At 40.5% G+C, this 16,421-nt stretch overlaps 5 pseudogenes; all 5 read left to right on the top strand.

The window, feature by feature from the left end:
- Positions 1–368: 368 nt before the first annotated feature.
- LOC146005851 (U2 spliceosomal RNA) lies at positions 369–574 on the top strand (annotated as a pseudogene).
- Positions 575–6,284: 5,710 nt separating this feature from the next.
- LOC146005889 (U2 spliceosomal RNA) lies at positions 6,285–6,420 on the top strand (annotated as a pseudogene).
- A 4,659-nt stretch (positions 6,421–11,079) lies between these two features.
- Positions 11,080–11,215, top strand: LOC146005863 (U2 spliceosomal RNA; annotated as a pseudogene).
- Positions 11,216–13,556: 2,341 nt separating this feature from the next.
- On the top strand, positions 13,557–13,692 carry LOC146005853 (U2 spliceosomal RNA; annotated as a pseudogene).
- Positions 13,693–15,964: 2,272 nt separating this feature from the next.
- LOC146005890 (U2 spliceosomal RNA) lies at positions 15,965–16,100 on the top strand (annotated as a pseudogene).
- Positions 16,101–16,421: the final 321 nt, after the last annotated feature.

The following is a 16,421-nucleotide window of genomic DNA, read 5'->3' as shown; positions in this document are numbered from 1 at the left end:
GCTTTCATTAAACTTACTACAATTTATGTTAATTTATGTTAATGTATGTTAATGTATGTTCATTTATGTTAATTTATGACAATTTATGATAATTTATTATAATTTATGCGGTTTCAGATTTTTATGTTGTTTGTGTTACTGTATGTTATTTTGGCCCTTATTCAGATCTGATCACAGTACAAATTTGTTCTCAAAATGGGAAAAACCATGTGCACAGCAGGTGGGGCAGATGTAACTTGTAAAGAGAAAGTTAGATTTGTGTGAGTTATTTTGTTTCTGTGCAGGATAAATTCTGGCTGCATTATGTTTACACTGCAATTTAGATTTTAGTTTCAACCCACCCCACCCAAATGTAACTCTCTCTGCACATGTTACCTCGGCCTTTTGGCTAAGATCAAGTGTAGTATCTGTTCTTATCAGTGGGTATGGACTGGCCTCTGGCAGAGAATAGAGAAAGGTTGGACTGAGTAGCTGCTCTGATGGGCGGAGGGTGTGGGACCCCTCTTTTTTGCCTGGGAGTGGTGAAAAGTCTCACTGAGTATCTTCACCTCTGCCTTTGGTAGGAGGTGTTGTTTCCGTAAATCCACTGGTAAGAGGGGGGGAGAAACACTGGGCCTAGTAGTTTGACTCTCCTGATGGGGTTTGTAGCCCCCGAAGGATGAGCAGCGAAAGGCTCAGTCTAGTATCCATTCCCAGGTTGCGGAGAAAAGCTGAGACCGAGTAGATTGGTCCAGGTTGGGGCTGGCCCCCATCCTGGGCACAGCGAAAAGCTCAGCCTAGTATCTTAACCCTGGGAGCGGAGAAACACTGGGACTGAGTAGATTGCTCTTCCGAGGGGGGTGCAGCCCCTAAGGGAGTCTTTCGAAAAGCCCAGTGGAGTACCCATTCCCATGCCGGGGGCTGGAAAATGCCTGCTGGTGAGACAGAGAAAAACTTGGTCGAACGCTGATTGGTCGGCTGCCTGGAGCCCGAGGCTGCACTGTGCCCCCGGGGAAACTCGGGGGTGCCTGATTTGCACTGGTGATGTCCAGCACCATGCACTGAATGGCACACACACTGCGCACTTCCCTCTAGGTTAGGCTACACGTCCTTACCTCGTCCTTTTGGATGGGGTAGGACAATTTTTTACACCCCCACCCCGGCCTTCTGGCCAGGGCCTCTTTTTATTTATTTCTTTGATTTGCACTTTTGAGCACTTCACGTTTTTCGTTAGTTTGTCACGTTTTTTTGATTTGGGTAGTGCGGCTGTCCCTAACGGGCCTTCCGTTCCCCAAACGTGGCTGGGACTCTTCAACTTTTGGGGAGAAACACGGTCCCCTCGAGGCCAACCCCGAGCCGCAAGGCGGAGGGAAGCCTAAGCGGGTCTCTCCAAACCTTCGGGTGCGGAGGAACCACCGTCCAAAACCCTTCCGGGGGTGGAGGAAATGCGGGTCTCTCTGAGCTTCGGCGAAGAGGACCCACCGATCTCTTTTTTCCCTTCCTCGGCCTTATGGTTGAGGGGGGTTAGGGGAACCATGGGGCCTTTCTCCTTTGGGAGAGGGTCCAAACGTTCGTACGGCTGCCCCCTTTGCACGTGTTTAGGCACAGCACTGGTGGTGGTGGGAGCACACCTCGGGCTCCCTGAGTTTCTTCAAACTCATCTGTTCTTATCAGTTGGTATGGACTGGCCTCTGGCAGAGAATAGAGAAAGGCTGGACGGAGTAGCTGCTCTGATGGGCGGAGGGTGTGAGACCCCTCTTTTTTGCCTGGGAGTGGTGAAAAGTCTGGCTGAGTACCTTCACCTCTGCCTTTGGTAGGAGGTGTTGTTTCCTTAAATCCACTGGTAAGAGGGGGGGAGAAACACTGGGCCTAGTAGTTTGACTCTCTTGACGGGGTTCGTAGCCCCCGAAGGATGAGCCAGCAAAAGGCTCAGTCTAGTATCCATTCCCAAGGAGCGGAGAAAGGCTGGGACTGAGTAGATGGCTCCTGTTCTAGAGGTTCGTAGCCTCTGATGGGGAGACCACGAAAGGCCCAGCTTAGTACCTTAACCTTGGGATCGGAGAAACACTGAGATTGAGTAGATTGCTCTTCCGAGGGGGGTGCAGCCCCTAAGGGAGTCTTTCGAAAAGCCCAGTGGAGTACCCATTCCCATGCCAGGGGCTTGAAAGTGCCCTATGATGGGAGCAGAGAAACACTTGGTCGGACGCTGATCGGTCGGCTGCTTGGAGTCCGAGGCTGCACTATGCCCCCGGGGAAACTCGGGGGTGCCGAACATGCATGGGTGATCCCAAAATCACCATGCACTAGTATGGCACTAGCACTGCGCACTTCCCTCTAGGTTAGTGCTTCACGTCCTTACCTCGTCATTTTGGATGGGGTAGGACAATTTTTCACACCCCCACCCCGGCCCTCTGGCTGGGGTCCTCTTTATTATTTATTTCTCTTCTTCTCACGTTCATGCACTTTTCATGTTTTCTGTTTTCTGTAGTTTGTCACGTTTTTTTGGGTAGTGTGGTCGACCCTTACGGGCCTTCCATTTCCCCAACGTGCCAAAGCTCTCGCCTTTTGGGGAGAGCTGCGGTCCCCCCGAGGCCGACCCCGAGCCGCAAGGCGGAGGGAAGTCCACTGAGGTTCTCTCCAAACCTTCGGTTGCGGAGGACCCACCGTCCTAACCCTTCCGGGGGTTGAGGAAAGAGGGTTTCTCTAAGCTTCGGTGAAGAGGACCCACCGTTCCCTATTTTCCCCTCTTCGGCCTTATGGTTGAGAGGGGTTAGGGGAAAAACGGGGCCCGTCTCCTTCGGGAGATAAGCCCATTCGATAGCATGGCCCCCTTTGCACGTGTTTAGGCACAGCACTGGTGGTAGGGAGCACACCTCAGGCTCCTGAGTTTCTTCAAACTCATCTGCCCCACATGCAGTGCATATGGTTTTGCCTATTTTGAGTACAAATTTGTACTGCGATAATATCTGAATAAGGGCCTTTGTGTTGCTTTATGTTTTTTATGCAGGTTATGTAGTTTTATGTTGCTAATGTTGTTTTATGTTGCTTTATGTGGTGTTATTTTGGTCATTTTGCTTTCATTGAAGTTAGTATTATGTATGTTAATTTATGATAATATATGTTAATTTATGATAATTTATGCGGTTTCAGATTTTTATGTTGTTTGGGTTGCTTTATGTTATTTTGTGTTGCTTCAAGTTTTTTATGCAGTTTATGTAGTTTTAGGTTGTTTTATGTTGCTTACGTTGCTTTATGTGGTGTTATGTTGGTCCTTTTGCTTTCAGAAAAATTACTACAATTTATGTTAATGTATGTTAATTTGTGTTAATTTATGTAAATGTATGATAATCTATGCGGTTTCCGATTTTTATGTTGTTTGTGTTGCTTTATGTTATTTTGTGTAGCTTCATGTGTTTTTATGCAGTTTATGTAGTTTTATGTTGCTTATGTGGCTTTATGTGGTGTTATTTATGTCCTTTTGCTTTCAGAAAACTACTACAATCTATGTTAATCTATGTTAATCTATGTTAATGTATGTAAATTTATGTAAATTTATGTACATTTATGTAAATTTGTGATAATTTATCCTGTTTCAGATTTTTATGTTGTTTGTGTTGCTTTATTTTATTTTGTGTTGCTTCATGTATTTTTATGCAGTTTGCTTAGTTTTATGTTGCTTATGTGACTTTATGTGGTGTTATTTAGGTCATTTTGCTTTCATTGAAATTACTATAATTTATGTTAATTTATGTTAATATATGTTCATTTATGTTAATTTATGACAATTTATGATAATGTATTATAATTTATGCTGTTTCAGATTTTTATGTTGTTTGTTTTACTGTATGTTATTTTGGCCCTTATTCAGATCTGATCACAGTACAAATTTGTTCTCAAAATGGGAAAAACCATGTGCACAGCAGGTGGGGCAGATGTAACTTGTAAAGAGAGAGTTAGATTTGTGTGAGTTATTTTGTTTCTGTGCAGGATAAATACTGGCTGCATTATGTTTACACTGCAATTTAGATTTCAGTTTCAACACACCCCACCCAAATGTAACTCTCTCTGCACATGTTGAGTCTGCTCCACCTGCAGTGCATATAGTTTTGTCTATTTTGAGAACAAATATGTACTGCGATAAGATCTGAATAAGGGCCTTTGTGTTGCTTTATGTTTTTTATGCAGGTTATGTAGTTTTATGTTGCTAATGTTGTTTTATGTTGCTTTATGTGGTGTTATTTTGGTCATTTTGCTTTCATTGAAGTTACTATTATGTATGTTAATATATGATAATATATGTTAATTTATGATAATTTATGTTGTTTCAGATTTTTATGTTGTTTGGGTTGCTTTATGTTGTTTTATGTTGCTTATGTTGCTTTATGTGGTGTTATGTTGGTCCTTTTGCTTTCAGAAAACTACTACAATTTATGTTAATATATGTTCATTTATGTTAATTTATGTTAATGTATGTAAATTAATGTAAATTTATGTAAATTGTAGATAATTTATGCGGTTTCAGATTTTTATGTTGTTTGTGTTGCTTTATGTTATTTTGTGTTGCTTCAGGTATTTTTATGCAGTTTATGTAGTTTTATGCAACATAAAATGTGACTTTATGTGGTATTATTTATGTCATTTTGCTTTCATTGAAATTACTATAATTTATGTTATTTTTATGATAATTTATGCGGTTGCAGATTTTTATGTTGTTTATGTTGTGTTATGGTTTTTGTGTTGCTTTATATATTTTTATGCAGTTTATGTAGTTTTATGTTGCTTATGTGACTTTATGTGGTGTTATTTAGGTCATTTTGCTTTCATTGAAATTACTATAATTTATGTTAATTTATGATAATTTATGATAATTTATGCGGTTGAAGATTTTTATGTGGTTTATGTTGTGTTATGGTTTTTGTGTGGCTTTATGTTTTTTATGCAGGTTATGTAGTTTTATGTTGCTAATGTTGTTTTATGTTGCTTTATGTGGTGTTATGTTGGTCCTTTTGCTTTCATTAAACTTACTACGATTTATGTTAATTTATGTTAATGTATGTTCATTTATGACAATTTATGATAATTTATTATAATTTATGCGGTTTCAGATTTTTATGTTGTTTGTGTTACTGTATGTTATTTTGGCCCTTATTCAGATCTGATCACAGTACAAATTTGTTCTCAAAATGGGAAAAACCATGTGCACAGCAGGTGGGGCAGATGTAACTTGTAAAGAGAGAATTAGATTTGTGTGAGTTATTTTGTTTCTGTGCAGGATAAATACTGGCTGCATTATGTTTACACTGCAATTTAGATTTCAGTTTCAACACACCCCACCCAAATGTAACTCTCTCTGCACATGTTAAGTCTGCTCCACCTGCAGTGCATATGGTTTTGCCTATTTTGAGAACAAATTTGTACTGCGATAAGATCTGAATAAGGGCCTTTGTGTTGCTTTATATTTTTTATGCAGGTTATGTAGTTTTATGTTGCTAACGTTGTTTTATGTTGCTTTATGTGGTGTTATTTTGGTCATTTTGCTTTCATTGAAGTTACTATTATGTATGTTAATATATGATAATATATGTTAATTTATGATAATTTATGTTGTTTCAGATTTTTATGTTGTTTGGGTTGCTTTATTTTGTTTTATGTTGCTTATGTTGCTTTATGAGGTGTTATGTTGGTCCTTTTGCTTTCAGAAAATTACTACAATTTATGTTACTCTATGTTCATGTATGTTAATTTATGTTAATGTATGTAAATTAATGTACATTTATGTAAATTGTAGATAATTTATGCGGTTTCAGATTTTTATGTTGTTTGTGTTGCTTTATGTTATTTTGTGTTGCTTCAGGTATGTTTATGCAGTTTATGTAGTTTTATGCAACATAAAATGTGACTTTATGTGGTATTATTTATGTCATTTTGCTTTCATTGAAATTACTATAATTTATGTTAATTTATGTTAATTTATGTTAATTTATGTTAATGTATGTTCATTTATGTTAGTTTATGACAATTTATGATAATTTATTATAATTTATGCGGTTTCAGATTTTTATGTTGTTTGTGTTACTGTATGTTTTTTTGGCTCTTATTCAGATCTGATCACAGGACAAATTTGTTCTCAAAATGGGAAAAACCATGTGCACAGCAGGTGGGGCAGATGTAACTTGTAAAGATAGAGTTAGATTTGTGTGAGTTATTTTGTTTCTGTGCAGGATAAATACTGGCTGCATTATGTTTACACTGCAATTTAGATTTCAGTTTCAACACACCCCACCCAAATGTAACTCTCTCTGCACATGTTACCTCGGCCTTTTGGCTAAGATCAAGTGTATTATCTGTTCTTATCAGTGGGTATGGACTGGCCTCTGGCAGAGAATAGAGAAAGGCTGGACTGAGTAGCTGCTCTGATGGGCGGAGAGTGTGGGACCCCTCTTTTTTGCCTGGCAGTGGTGAAAAGTCTGGCTGAGTACCTTCACCTCTGCCTTTGGTAGGAGGTGTTGTTTCCTTAAATCCACTGGTAAGATGGGGGAGAAACACTGGGCCTAGTAGTTTGACTCTCTTGACGGGGTTCGTAGCCCCGGAAGGATGAGCCAGCGAAAGGCTCAGTCTAGTATCCATTCCCAAGGAGCGGAGAAAGGCTGGGACTGAGTAGATGGCTCCTGTTCTAGAGGTTCGTAGCCTCTGATGGGGAGACCGCGAAAGGCCCAGCTTAGTACCTTAACCTTGGGATCGGAGAAACACTGAGATTGAGTAGATTGCTCTTCCGAGGGGGGTGCAGCCCCTAAGGGAGTCTTTCGAAAAGCCCAGTGGAGTACCCATTCCCATGCCAGGGGCTGGAAAGTGCCCTATGATGGGAGCAGAGAAACACTTGGTCGGACGCTGATCGGTCGGCTGCTTGGAGTCCGAGGCTGCACTGTGCCCCCGGGGAAACTCGGGGGTGCCGAACATGCACAGGTGATCCCAAAATCACCATGCACTAGTATGGCACTAGCACTGCGCACTTCCCTCTAGGTTAGTGCTTCATGTCCTTACCTCGTCATTTTGGATGGGGTAGGACAATTTTTCACACCCCCACCCCAGCCCTCTGGCTGGGGTCCTCTTTATTATTTATTTCTCTTCTTCTCACGTTCATGCACTTTTCACATTTTCTGCTTTCTGTAGTTTGTCACGTTTTTTTGGGTAGTGTGGTCGACCCTTTCGGGCTTCCATTTCCCCAATGTGCCAAGGCTCTCGCCTTTTGGGGAGAGCTGCGGTCCCCCCGAGGCCGACCCCGAGCCGCAAGGCGGAGGGAAGTCCACTGAGGGTCTCTCCAAACCTTCGGGTGCGGAGGACCCACTGTCCTAACCCTTCCGGGGGTTGAGGAAAGAGGGTCTCTCTAAGCTTCGGCGAAAAGGACCCACCGTTCCCTATTTTCCCCTCTTCGGCCTTAAGGTTGAGAGGGGTTAGGGGGAAAACGGGGCCCGTCTCCTTCGGGAGATAAGCCCATTCGATAGCACGGCCCCCTTTGCACGTGTTTAGGCACAGCACTGGTGGTAGGGAGCACACCTCGGGCTCCTGAGTTTCTTCAAACTCATCTGCCCCACATGCAGTGCATATGGTTTTGCCTATTTTGAGAACAAATTTGTACTGCGATAATATCCGAATAAGGGCCTTTATGTTTTTTATGCAGGTTATGTAGTTTTATGTTGCTAATGTTGTTTTACGTTGCTTTATGTGGTGTTATTTTGGTCATTTTGCTTTCATTGAAGTTACTATTATGTATGTTAATTTATGATAATATATGTTAATTTATGATAATTTATGCGGTTTCAGATTTTTATGTTGTTTGGGTTGCTTTATGTTATTTTGTGTTGCTTCAAGTTTTTTATGCAGTTTATGTAGTTTTAGGTTGTTTTATGTTGCTTATGTTGCTTTATGTGGTGTTATTTTGGTCCTTTTGCTTTCAGAAAAATTACTAAAATTTATGTTAATGTATGTTAATTTGTGTTAATTTATGTAAATTTATGATAATCTATGCGGTTTCCGATTTTTATGTTGTTTGTGTTGCTTTATGTTATTTTGTGTTGCTTCATGTGTTTTTATGCAGTTTATGTAGTTTTATGTTGCTTATGTGGCTTTATGTGGTGTTATTTAGGTCCTTTTGCTTTCAGAAAACGACTACAATTTATGTTAATCTATGTTAATTTATGTTAATGTATGTAAATTTATGTACATTTTTGATAATTTATGCGGTTGCAGATTTTTATGTTGTTTATGTTGTGTTATGGTTTTTGTGTTGCTTTATGTTTTTTTAGGCAGGTTATGTAGTTTTATGTTGCTTATGTGACTTTATGTTGTGTTATTTAGGTCATTTTGCTTTCATTGAAATTACTATAATTTATGTTAATTTATGATAATTTATTATAATTTATGATAATTTATGCGGTTGCAGATTTTTATGTGGTTTATGTTGTGTTATGGTTTTTGTGTTGCTTTATGTTTTTTATGCAGGTTATGTAGTTTTATGTTGCTAATGTTGTTTTATTTTGCTTTATGTGGTGTTATGTTGGTCCTTTGGCTTTTATTAAACTTCCTACAATTTATGTTAATTTATGTTAATGTATGTTAATTTTTGTAAATTTATGATAATTTATGCAGTTTCAGATTTTTATATTGTTTGTGTTGCTTTATGTTATTTTGTGTTGCTTCATGTATTTTTATGCAGTTTATGTAGTTTTATGATGCTTATGTGACTTTATCTGGTGTTATTAAGGTCATTTTGCTTTCATTGAAATTACTATAATTTATGTTATTTATGTTAATTTATGAAAATTTATGATAATGTATGCGGTTGCAGATTTTTATGTTCTTTATGTTGTGTTATGGTTTTTGTGTTCTTTCTGTTTTTTATGCAGGTTATGTAGTTTTATGTTGCTAATGTTGTTTTATGTTGCTTTATGTGGTGTTATGTTGGTCCTTTTGCTTTCATTAAACTTACTACAATTTATGTTAATTTATGTTAATGTATGTTCATTTATGTTAAATTATGACAATTTATGATAATTTATTATAATTTATGCGGTTTCAGATTTTTATGGCTAAGATCAAGTGTAGTATCTGTTCTTATCAGTGGGTATGGACTGGCCTCTGGCAGAGAATAGAGAAAGGCTGGACTGAGTAGCTGCTCTGATGGGTGGAGGGTGTGGGACCCCTCTTTTTTGCCTGGGAGTGGTGAAACGTCTGGCTGAGTACCTTCACCTCTGCCTTTGGTAGGAGGTGTTGTTTCCTTAAATCCACTGGTAAGAGGGGTGGAAAAAAAACTGGGCCTAGTAGTTTGACTCACCATGCACTAGTATGGCACTAGCACTGCGCACTTCCCTCTAGGTTAGTGCTTCACGTCCTTACCTCGTCATTTTGGATGGGGTAGGACAATTTTTCACACCCCCACCCCGGCCCTCTGGCTGGGGTCTTCTTTATTATTTATTTCTCTTCTTCTCACGTTCATGCACTTTTCACGTTTTCTGTTTTCTGTAGTTTGTCACGTTTTTTTGGGTTGTGTGGTCGACCCTTACGGGCCTTCCATTTCCCCAACGTGCCAAAGCTCTCGCCTTTTGGGGAGAGCTGCGGTCCCCCCGTGGCCGACCCCAAGCCGCAAGGCGGAAGGAAGTCCACTGAGGGTCTCTCCAAACCTTCGGGTGCGGAGGACCCACCGTCCTAACCCTTCCGGGGGTTGAGGAAAGAGGTTCTCTCTAAGCTTCGGTGAAGAGGACCCACCGTTCCCTATTTTCCCCTCTTCGGCCTTATGGTTGAGAGGGGTTAAGGGAAAAACGGGGCCCGTCTCCTTCGGGAGATAAGCCCATTCGATAGCACAGCCCCCTTTGCACATGTTTAGGCACAGCACTGGTGGTAGGGCGCACACCTCAGGCTCCTGAGTTTCTTCAAACTCATCTGCCCCACATGCAGTGCATATGGTTTTGCCTATTTTGAGAACAAATTTGTACTGCGATAATATCTGAATAAGGGCCTTTGTGTTGCTTTATGTTTTTATGCAGTTTATGTAGTTTTAGGTTGTTTATGTTGCTTATGTTGCTTTATGTGGTGTTATTTTGGTAATTTTGCTTTCAGAAAAATTACTACAATTTATGTTAATGTATGTTAATTTGTGTTAATTTATGTAAATTTATGATCATCTATGCGGTTTCCGATTTTTATGTTGTTTGTGTTGCTTTATGTTATTTTGTGTAGCTTAATTTGTTTTTATGCAGTTTATGTAGTTTTATGTTGCTTATGTGGCTTTATGTGGTGTTATTTAGGTCCTTTTGCTTTCAGAAAACTACTACAATCTATGTTAATCTATGTTAATCTATGTTAATCTATGTACATTTATCTAAATTTATGTAAATTTGTGGTAATTTATGCGGTTTCAGATTTTTATGTTGTTTGTGTTGCTTTATGTTATTTTGTGTTGCTTCATGTATTTTTATGCAGTTTACGTAGTTTTATGTTGCTTATGTGACTTTATGTGGTGTTATTTAGGTCATTTTGCTTTCATTGAAATTACTATAATTTATGTTAATTTATGTTAATTTATGTTAATTTATGCTGTTGCAGATATTTATGTTGTTTATGTTGTGTTATGGTTTTTGTGTTGCGTTATGTAGTTTTATGTTGCTAATGTTGTTTTATGTTGCTTTATGTGGTGTTATGTTGGTCCTTTTGCTTTCATTAAACGTACTACAATGTATGTTAATTTATGTTAATTTATGTCAATTTATGTTAATTTATGTTAATGTATGTTCATTTATGTTAATTTATGACAATTTATGATAATTTATTATAATTTATGCGGTTTCAGATTTTTATGTTGTTTGTGTTACTGTATGTTATTTGGGCCCTTATTCAGATCTGATCACAGTACAAATTTGTTCTCAAAATGGGAAAAACCATGTGCACAGCAGGTGGGGCAGATGTAACTTGTAAAGAGAGAGTTAGATTTGTGTGAGTTTTTTTGTTTCTGTGCAGGATGAATACTGGCTGCATTATGTTTACACTGCAATTTAGATTTTAGTTTCAACCCACCCCACCCAAATGTAACTCTCTCTCTCTCTGCACATGTTACCTCGGCCTTTTGGCTAAGATCAAGTGTAGTATCTGTTCTTATCAGTTGGTATGGACTGGCCTCTGGCAGAGAATAGAGAAAGGCTGGACGGAGTAGCTGCTCTGATGGGTGGAGGGTGTGAGACCCCTCTTTTTTGCCTGGGAGTGGTGAAAAGTCTGGCTGAGTACCTTCACCTCTGCCTTTGGTAGGAGGTGTTGTTTCCTTAAATCCACTGGTAAGAGGGGGGAGAAACACTGGGCCTAGTAGTTTGACTCTCTTGACGGGGTTCGTAGCCCCCGAAGGATGAGCCAGCGAAAGGCTCAGTCTAGTATCCATTCCCAAGTAGCGGAGAAAGGCTGGGACTGAGTAGATGGCTCCTGTTCTAGAGGTTCGTAGCCTCTGATGGGGAGACCACAAAAGGCCCAGCTTAGTACCTTTACCTTGGGATCGGAGAAACACTGAGACTGAGTAGATTGCTCTTCCGCGGGGGGTGCAGCCCCTAAGGGAGTCTTTCGAAAAGCCCAGTGGAGTACCCATTCCCATGCCAGGGGCTTGAAAGTGCCCTATGATGGGAGCAGAGAAACACTTGGTCGGACGCTGATCGGTCGGCTGCTTGGAGTCCGAGGCTGCACTGTGCCCCCGGGGAAACTCGGGGGTGCCGAACATGCACAGGTGATCCCAAAATCACCATGCACTAGTATGGCACTAGCACTGCGCACTTCCCTCTAGGTTAGTGCTTCACGTCCTTACCTCGTCATTTTGGATGGGGTAGGACAATTTTTCACACCCCCACCCCGGCCCTCTGGCTGGGGTCCTCTTTATTATTTATTTCTCTTCTTCTCACGTTCATGCACTTTTCACGTTTTCTGTTTTCTGTAGTTTGTCACGTTTTTTTGGGTAGTGTGGTCGACCCTTACGGGCCTTCCATTTCCCCAATGTGCCAAAGCTATCGCCTTTTGGGGAGAGCTGCGGTCCCCCCGAGGCCGACCCCGAGCCGCAAGGCGGAGGGAAGTCCACTGAGGGTCTCTCCAAACCTTCGGGTGCGGAGGACCCACCGTCCTAACCCTGCCGGGGGTTGAGGAAAGAGGGTCTCTCTAAGCTTCGGTGAAGAGGACCCACCGTTCCCTATTTTCCCCTCTTCGGCCTTATGGTTGAGAGGGGTTAGGGGAAAAACGGGGCCCGTCTCCTTCGGGAGATAAGCCCATTCGATAGCACGGCCCCCTTTGCACATGTTTAGGCACAGCACTGGTGGTAGGGAGCACACCTCGGGCTCCTGAGTTTCTTCAAACTCATCTGCCCCACATGCAGTGCATATGGTTTTTCCTATTTTGAGAACAAATTTGTACTGCGATAATATCTGAATAAGGGCCTTTGTGTTGCTTTATGTTTTTTATGCAGGTTATGTAGTTTTATATTGCTAATGTGGTTTTATGTTACTTTCTGTGGTGTTATTTTGGTCATTTTGCTTTCATTGAAGTTACTATTATGTATGTTAATTTATGATAATATATGGTAATTTATGATAATTTATGCGGTTTCAGATTTTTATGTTGTTTGGGTTGCTTTATGTTATTTAGTGTTGCTTCAAGTTTTTTATGCAGTTTATGTAGTTTTAGGTTGTTTATGTTGCTTATGTTGCTTTATGTGGTGTTATGTTGGTCCTTTTGCTTTCAGAAAAATTACTACAATTTATGTTAATGTATGTTAATTTGTGTTAATTTATGTAAATTTATGATCATCTATGCGGTTTCCGATTTTTATGTTGTTTGTGTTGCTTTATGTTATTTTGTGTAGCTTCATGTGTTTTTATGCAGTTTATGTAGTTTTATGTTGCTTATGTGGCTTTATGTGGTGTTATTTAGGTCCTTTTGCTTTCAGAAAACTACTACAATCTATGTTTATCTATGTTAATGTATGTAAATTTATGTAAATTTATGTAAATGTATGTAAATTTGTGGTAATTTATGCGGTTTCAGATTTTTATGTTGTTTGTGTTGCTTTATGTTATTTTGTGTTGCTTCATGTATTTTTATGCAGTTTACATAGTTTTATGGTGCTTATGTGACTTTATGTGGTGTTATTTAGGTCATTTTGCTTCCATTGAAATTACTATAATTTATGCTAATTTATGTTAATTTATGTTAATTTATGTTAATTTATGTTAATTTATGTTAATTTATGTTAATGTATGTTCCTTTATGTTAATTTATGATAATTTATTATAATTTATGCGGTTTCAGATTTTTATGTTGTTTGTGTTACTGTATGTTATTTTGGCCCTTATTCAGATCTGATCACAGTACAAATTTGTTCTCAAAATGGGAAAAACCATGTGCACAGCAGGTGGGGCAGATGTAACTTGTAAAGAGAGAGTTAGATTTGTGTGAGTTATTTTGTTTCTGTGCAGGATAAATACTGGCTGCATTATGTTTACACTGCAATTTAGATTTTAGTTTCAACCCACCCCACCCAAATGTAACTCTCTCTGCACATGTTACCTCGGCCTTTTGGCTAAGATCAAGTGTAGTATCTGTTCTTATCAGTGGGTATGGACTGGCCTCTGGCAGAGAATAGTGAAAGGCTGGACTGAGTAGCTGCTCTGATGGGCGGAGGGTGTGGGACCCCTCTTTTTTGCCTGGGAGTGGTGAAAAGTCTGGCTGAGTACCTTCACCTCTGCCTTTGGTAGGAGGTGTTGTTTCCTTAAATCCACTGGTAAGAGGGGGGGAGAAACACTGGGCCTAGTAGTTTGACTCTCTTGACTGGGTTCGTAGCCCCCGAAGGATGAGCCAGCGAAAGGCTCAGTCTAGTCTCCATTCCCAAGGAGCGGAGAAAGGCTGGGACTGAGTAGATGGCTCCTGTTCTAGAGGTTCGTAGCCTCTGATGGGGAGACCACGAAAGGCCCAGCTTAGTACCTTAACCTTGGGATCGGAGAAACACTGAGACTGAGTAGATTGCTCTTCCGAGGGGGGTGCAGCCCCTAAGGGAGTCTTTTGAAAAGCCCAGTGGAGTACCCATTCCCATGCCAGGGGCTGGAAAGTGCCCTATGATGGGAGCAGAGAAACACTTGGTCGGACGCTGATCGGTCGGCTGCTTGGAGTCCGAGGCTGCACTGTGCCCCCGGGGAAACTCGGGGGTGCCGAACATGCACAGGTGATCCCAAAATCACCATGCACTAGTATGGCATTAGCACTGCGCACTTCCCTCTAGGTTAGTGCTTCACGTCCTTACCTCGTCATTTTGGATGGGGTAGGACAATTTTTCACACCCCCACCCCGGCCCTCTGGCTGGGGTCCTCTTTATTATTTATTTCTCTTCTTCTCACGTTCATGCACTTTTCACGTTTTCTGTTTTCTGTAGTTTGTCACGTTTTTTTGGGTAGTGTGGTCGACCCTTACGGGCCTTCCATTTCCCCAACGTGCCAAAGCTCTCGCCTTTTGGGGAGAGCTGCGGTCCCCCCGAGGCCGACCCCGAGCCGCAAGGCGGAGGGAAGTCCACTAAGGGTCTCTCCAAACCTTCAGGTGCGGAGGACCCACCGTCCTAACCCTTCCGGGGGTTGAGGAAAGAGGGTCTCTCTAAGCTTCGGTGAAGAGGACCCACCGTTCCCTATTTTCCCCTCTTCGGCCTTATGGTTGAGAGGGGTTAGGGGAAAAACGGGGCCCGTCTCCTTCGGGAGATAAGCCCATTCGATAGCACGGCCCCCTTTGAACGTGTTTAGGCACAGCACTGGTGGTAGGGAGCACACCTCGGGCTCCTGAGTTTCTTCAAACTCATCTGCCCCACATGCAGTGCATATGCTTTTGCCTATTTTGAGAACAAATTTGTACTGCGATAATATCTGAATAAGGGCCTTTGTGTTGCTTTATGTTTTTTATGCAGGTTATTTAGTTTTATGTTGCTAATGTTGTTTTATGTTGCTTTATGTGGTGTTATTTTGGTCATTTTGCTTTCATTGAAGTTACTATTTTGTATGTTAATTTATGATAATATATGTTAATTTATGATAATTTATGCGGTTTCAGATTTTTATGTTGTTTGGGTTGCTTTATGTTATTTTGTGTTGCTTCAAGTTTTTTATGCAGTTTATGTAGTTTTAGGTTGTTTATGTTGCTTATGTTGCTTTATGTGGTGTTATGTTGGTCCTTTTGCTTTCAGAAAAATTACTACAATTTATGTTAATGTATGTTAATTTGTGTTAATTTATGTAAATTTATGATCATCTATGCGGTTTCCGATTTTTATGTTGTTTGTGTTGCTTTATGTTATTTTGTGTAGCTTCATGTGTTTTTATGCAGTTTATGTAGTTTTATGTTGCTTATGTGGCTTTATGTGGTGTTATTTAGGTCCTTTTGCTTTCAGAAAACTACTACAATCTATGTTTATCTATGTTAATGTATGTAAATTTATGTAAATGTATGTAAATTTGTGGTAATTTATGCGGTTTCAGATTTTTATGTTGTTTGTGTTGCTTTATGTTATTTTGTGTTGCTTCATGTATTTTTATGCAGTTTACATAGTTTTATGTTGCTTATGTGACTTTATGTGGTGTTATTTAGGTCATTTTGCTTTCATTGAAATTACTATAATTTATGTTAATTTATGTTAATCTATGTTAATTTATGTTAATTTATGTTAGTTTATGCGGTTTCAGATTTTTATGTTGTTTGTGTTACTGTATGTTATTTTGGCCCTTATTCAGATCTGATCACAGTACAAATTTGTTCTCAAAATGGGAAAAACCATGTGCACAGCAGGTGGGGCAGATGTAACTTGTAAAGAGAGAGTTAGATTTGTGTGAGTTATTTTGTTTCTGTGCAGGATAAATACTGGCTGCATTATGTTTACACTGCAATTTAGATTTTAGTTTCAACCCACCCCACCCAAATGTAACTCTCTCTTAACATGTTACCTCGGCCTTTTGGCTAAGATCAAGTGTAGCATCTGTTCTTATCAGTGGGTATGGACTGGCCTCTGGCAGAGAATAGTGAAAGGCTGGACTGAGTAGCTGCTCTGATGGGCGGAGGGTGTGGGACCCCTCTTTTTTGCCTGGGAGTGGTGAAAAGTCTGGCTGAGTACCTTCACCTCTGCCTTTGGTAGGAGGTGTTGTTTCCTTAAATCCACTGGTAAGAGGGGGGGAGAAACACTGGGCCTAGTAGTTTGACTCTCTTGACTGGGTTCGTAGCCCCCGAAGGATGAGCCAGCGAAAGGCTCAGTCTAGTATCCATTCCCAAGGAGCGGAGAAAGGCTGGGACTGAGTAGATGGCTCCTGTTCTAGAGGTTCGTAGCCTCTGATGGGGAGACCACGAAAGGCCCAGCTTAGTACCTTAACCTTGGGATCGGAGAAACACTGAGACTGAGT

The sequence above is a fragment of the Crinia signifera genome, chromosome 5, assembly GCF_055691185.1.
Source record: "Crinia signifera chromosome 5, ASM5569118v1, whole genome shotgun sequence".
NCBI classification, from domain to species: domain Eukaryota; kingdom Metazoa; phylum Chordata; class Amphibia; order Anura; family Myobatrachidae; genus Crinia; species Crinia signifera.
The sequence above is the reverse complement of the archived record's forward strand: the minus strand, read 5'-3'. Positions and strand labels throughout refer to the sequence as shown.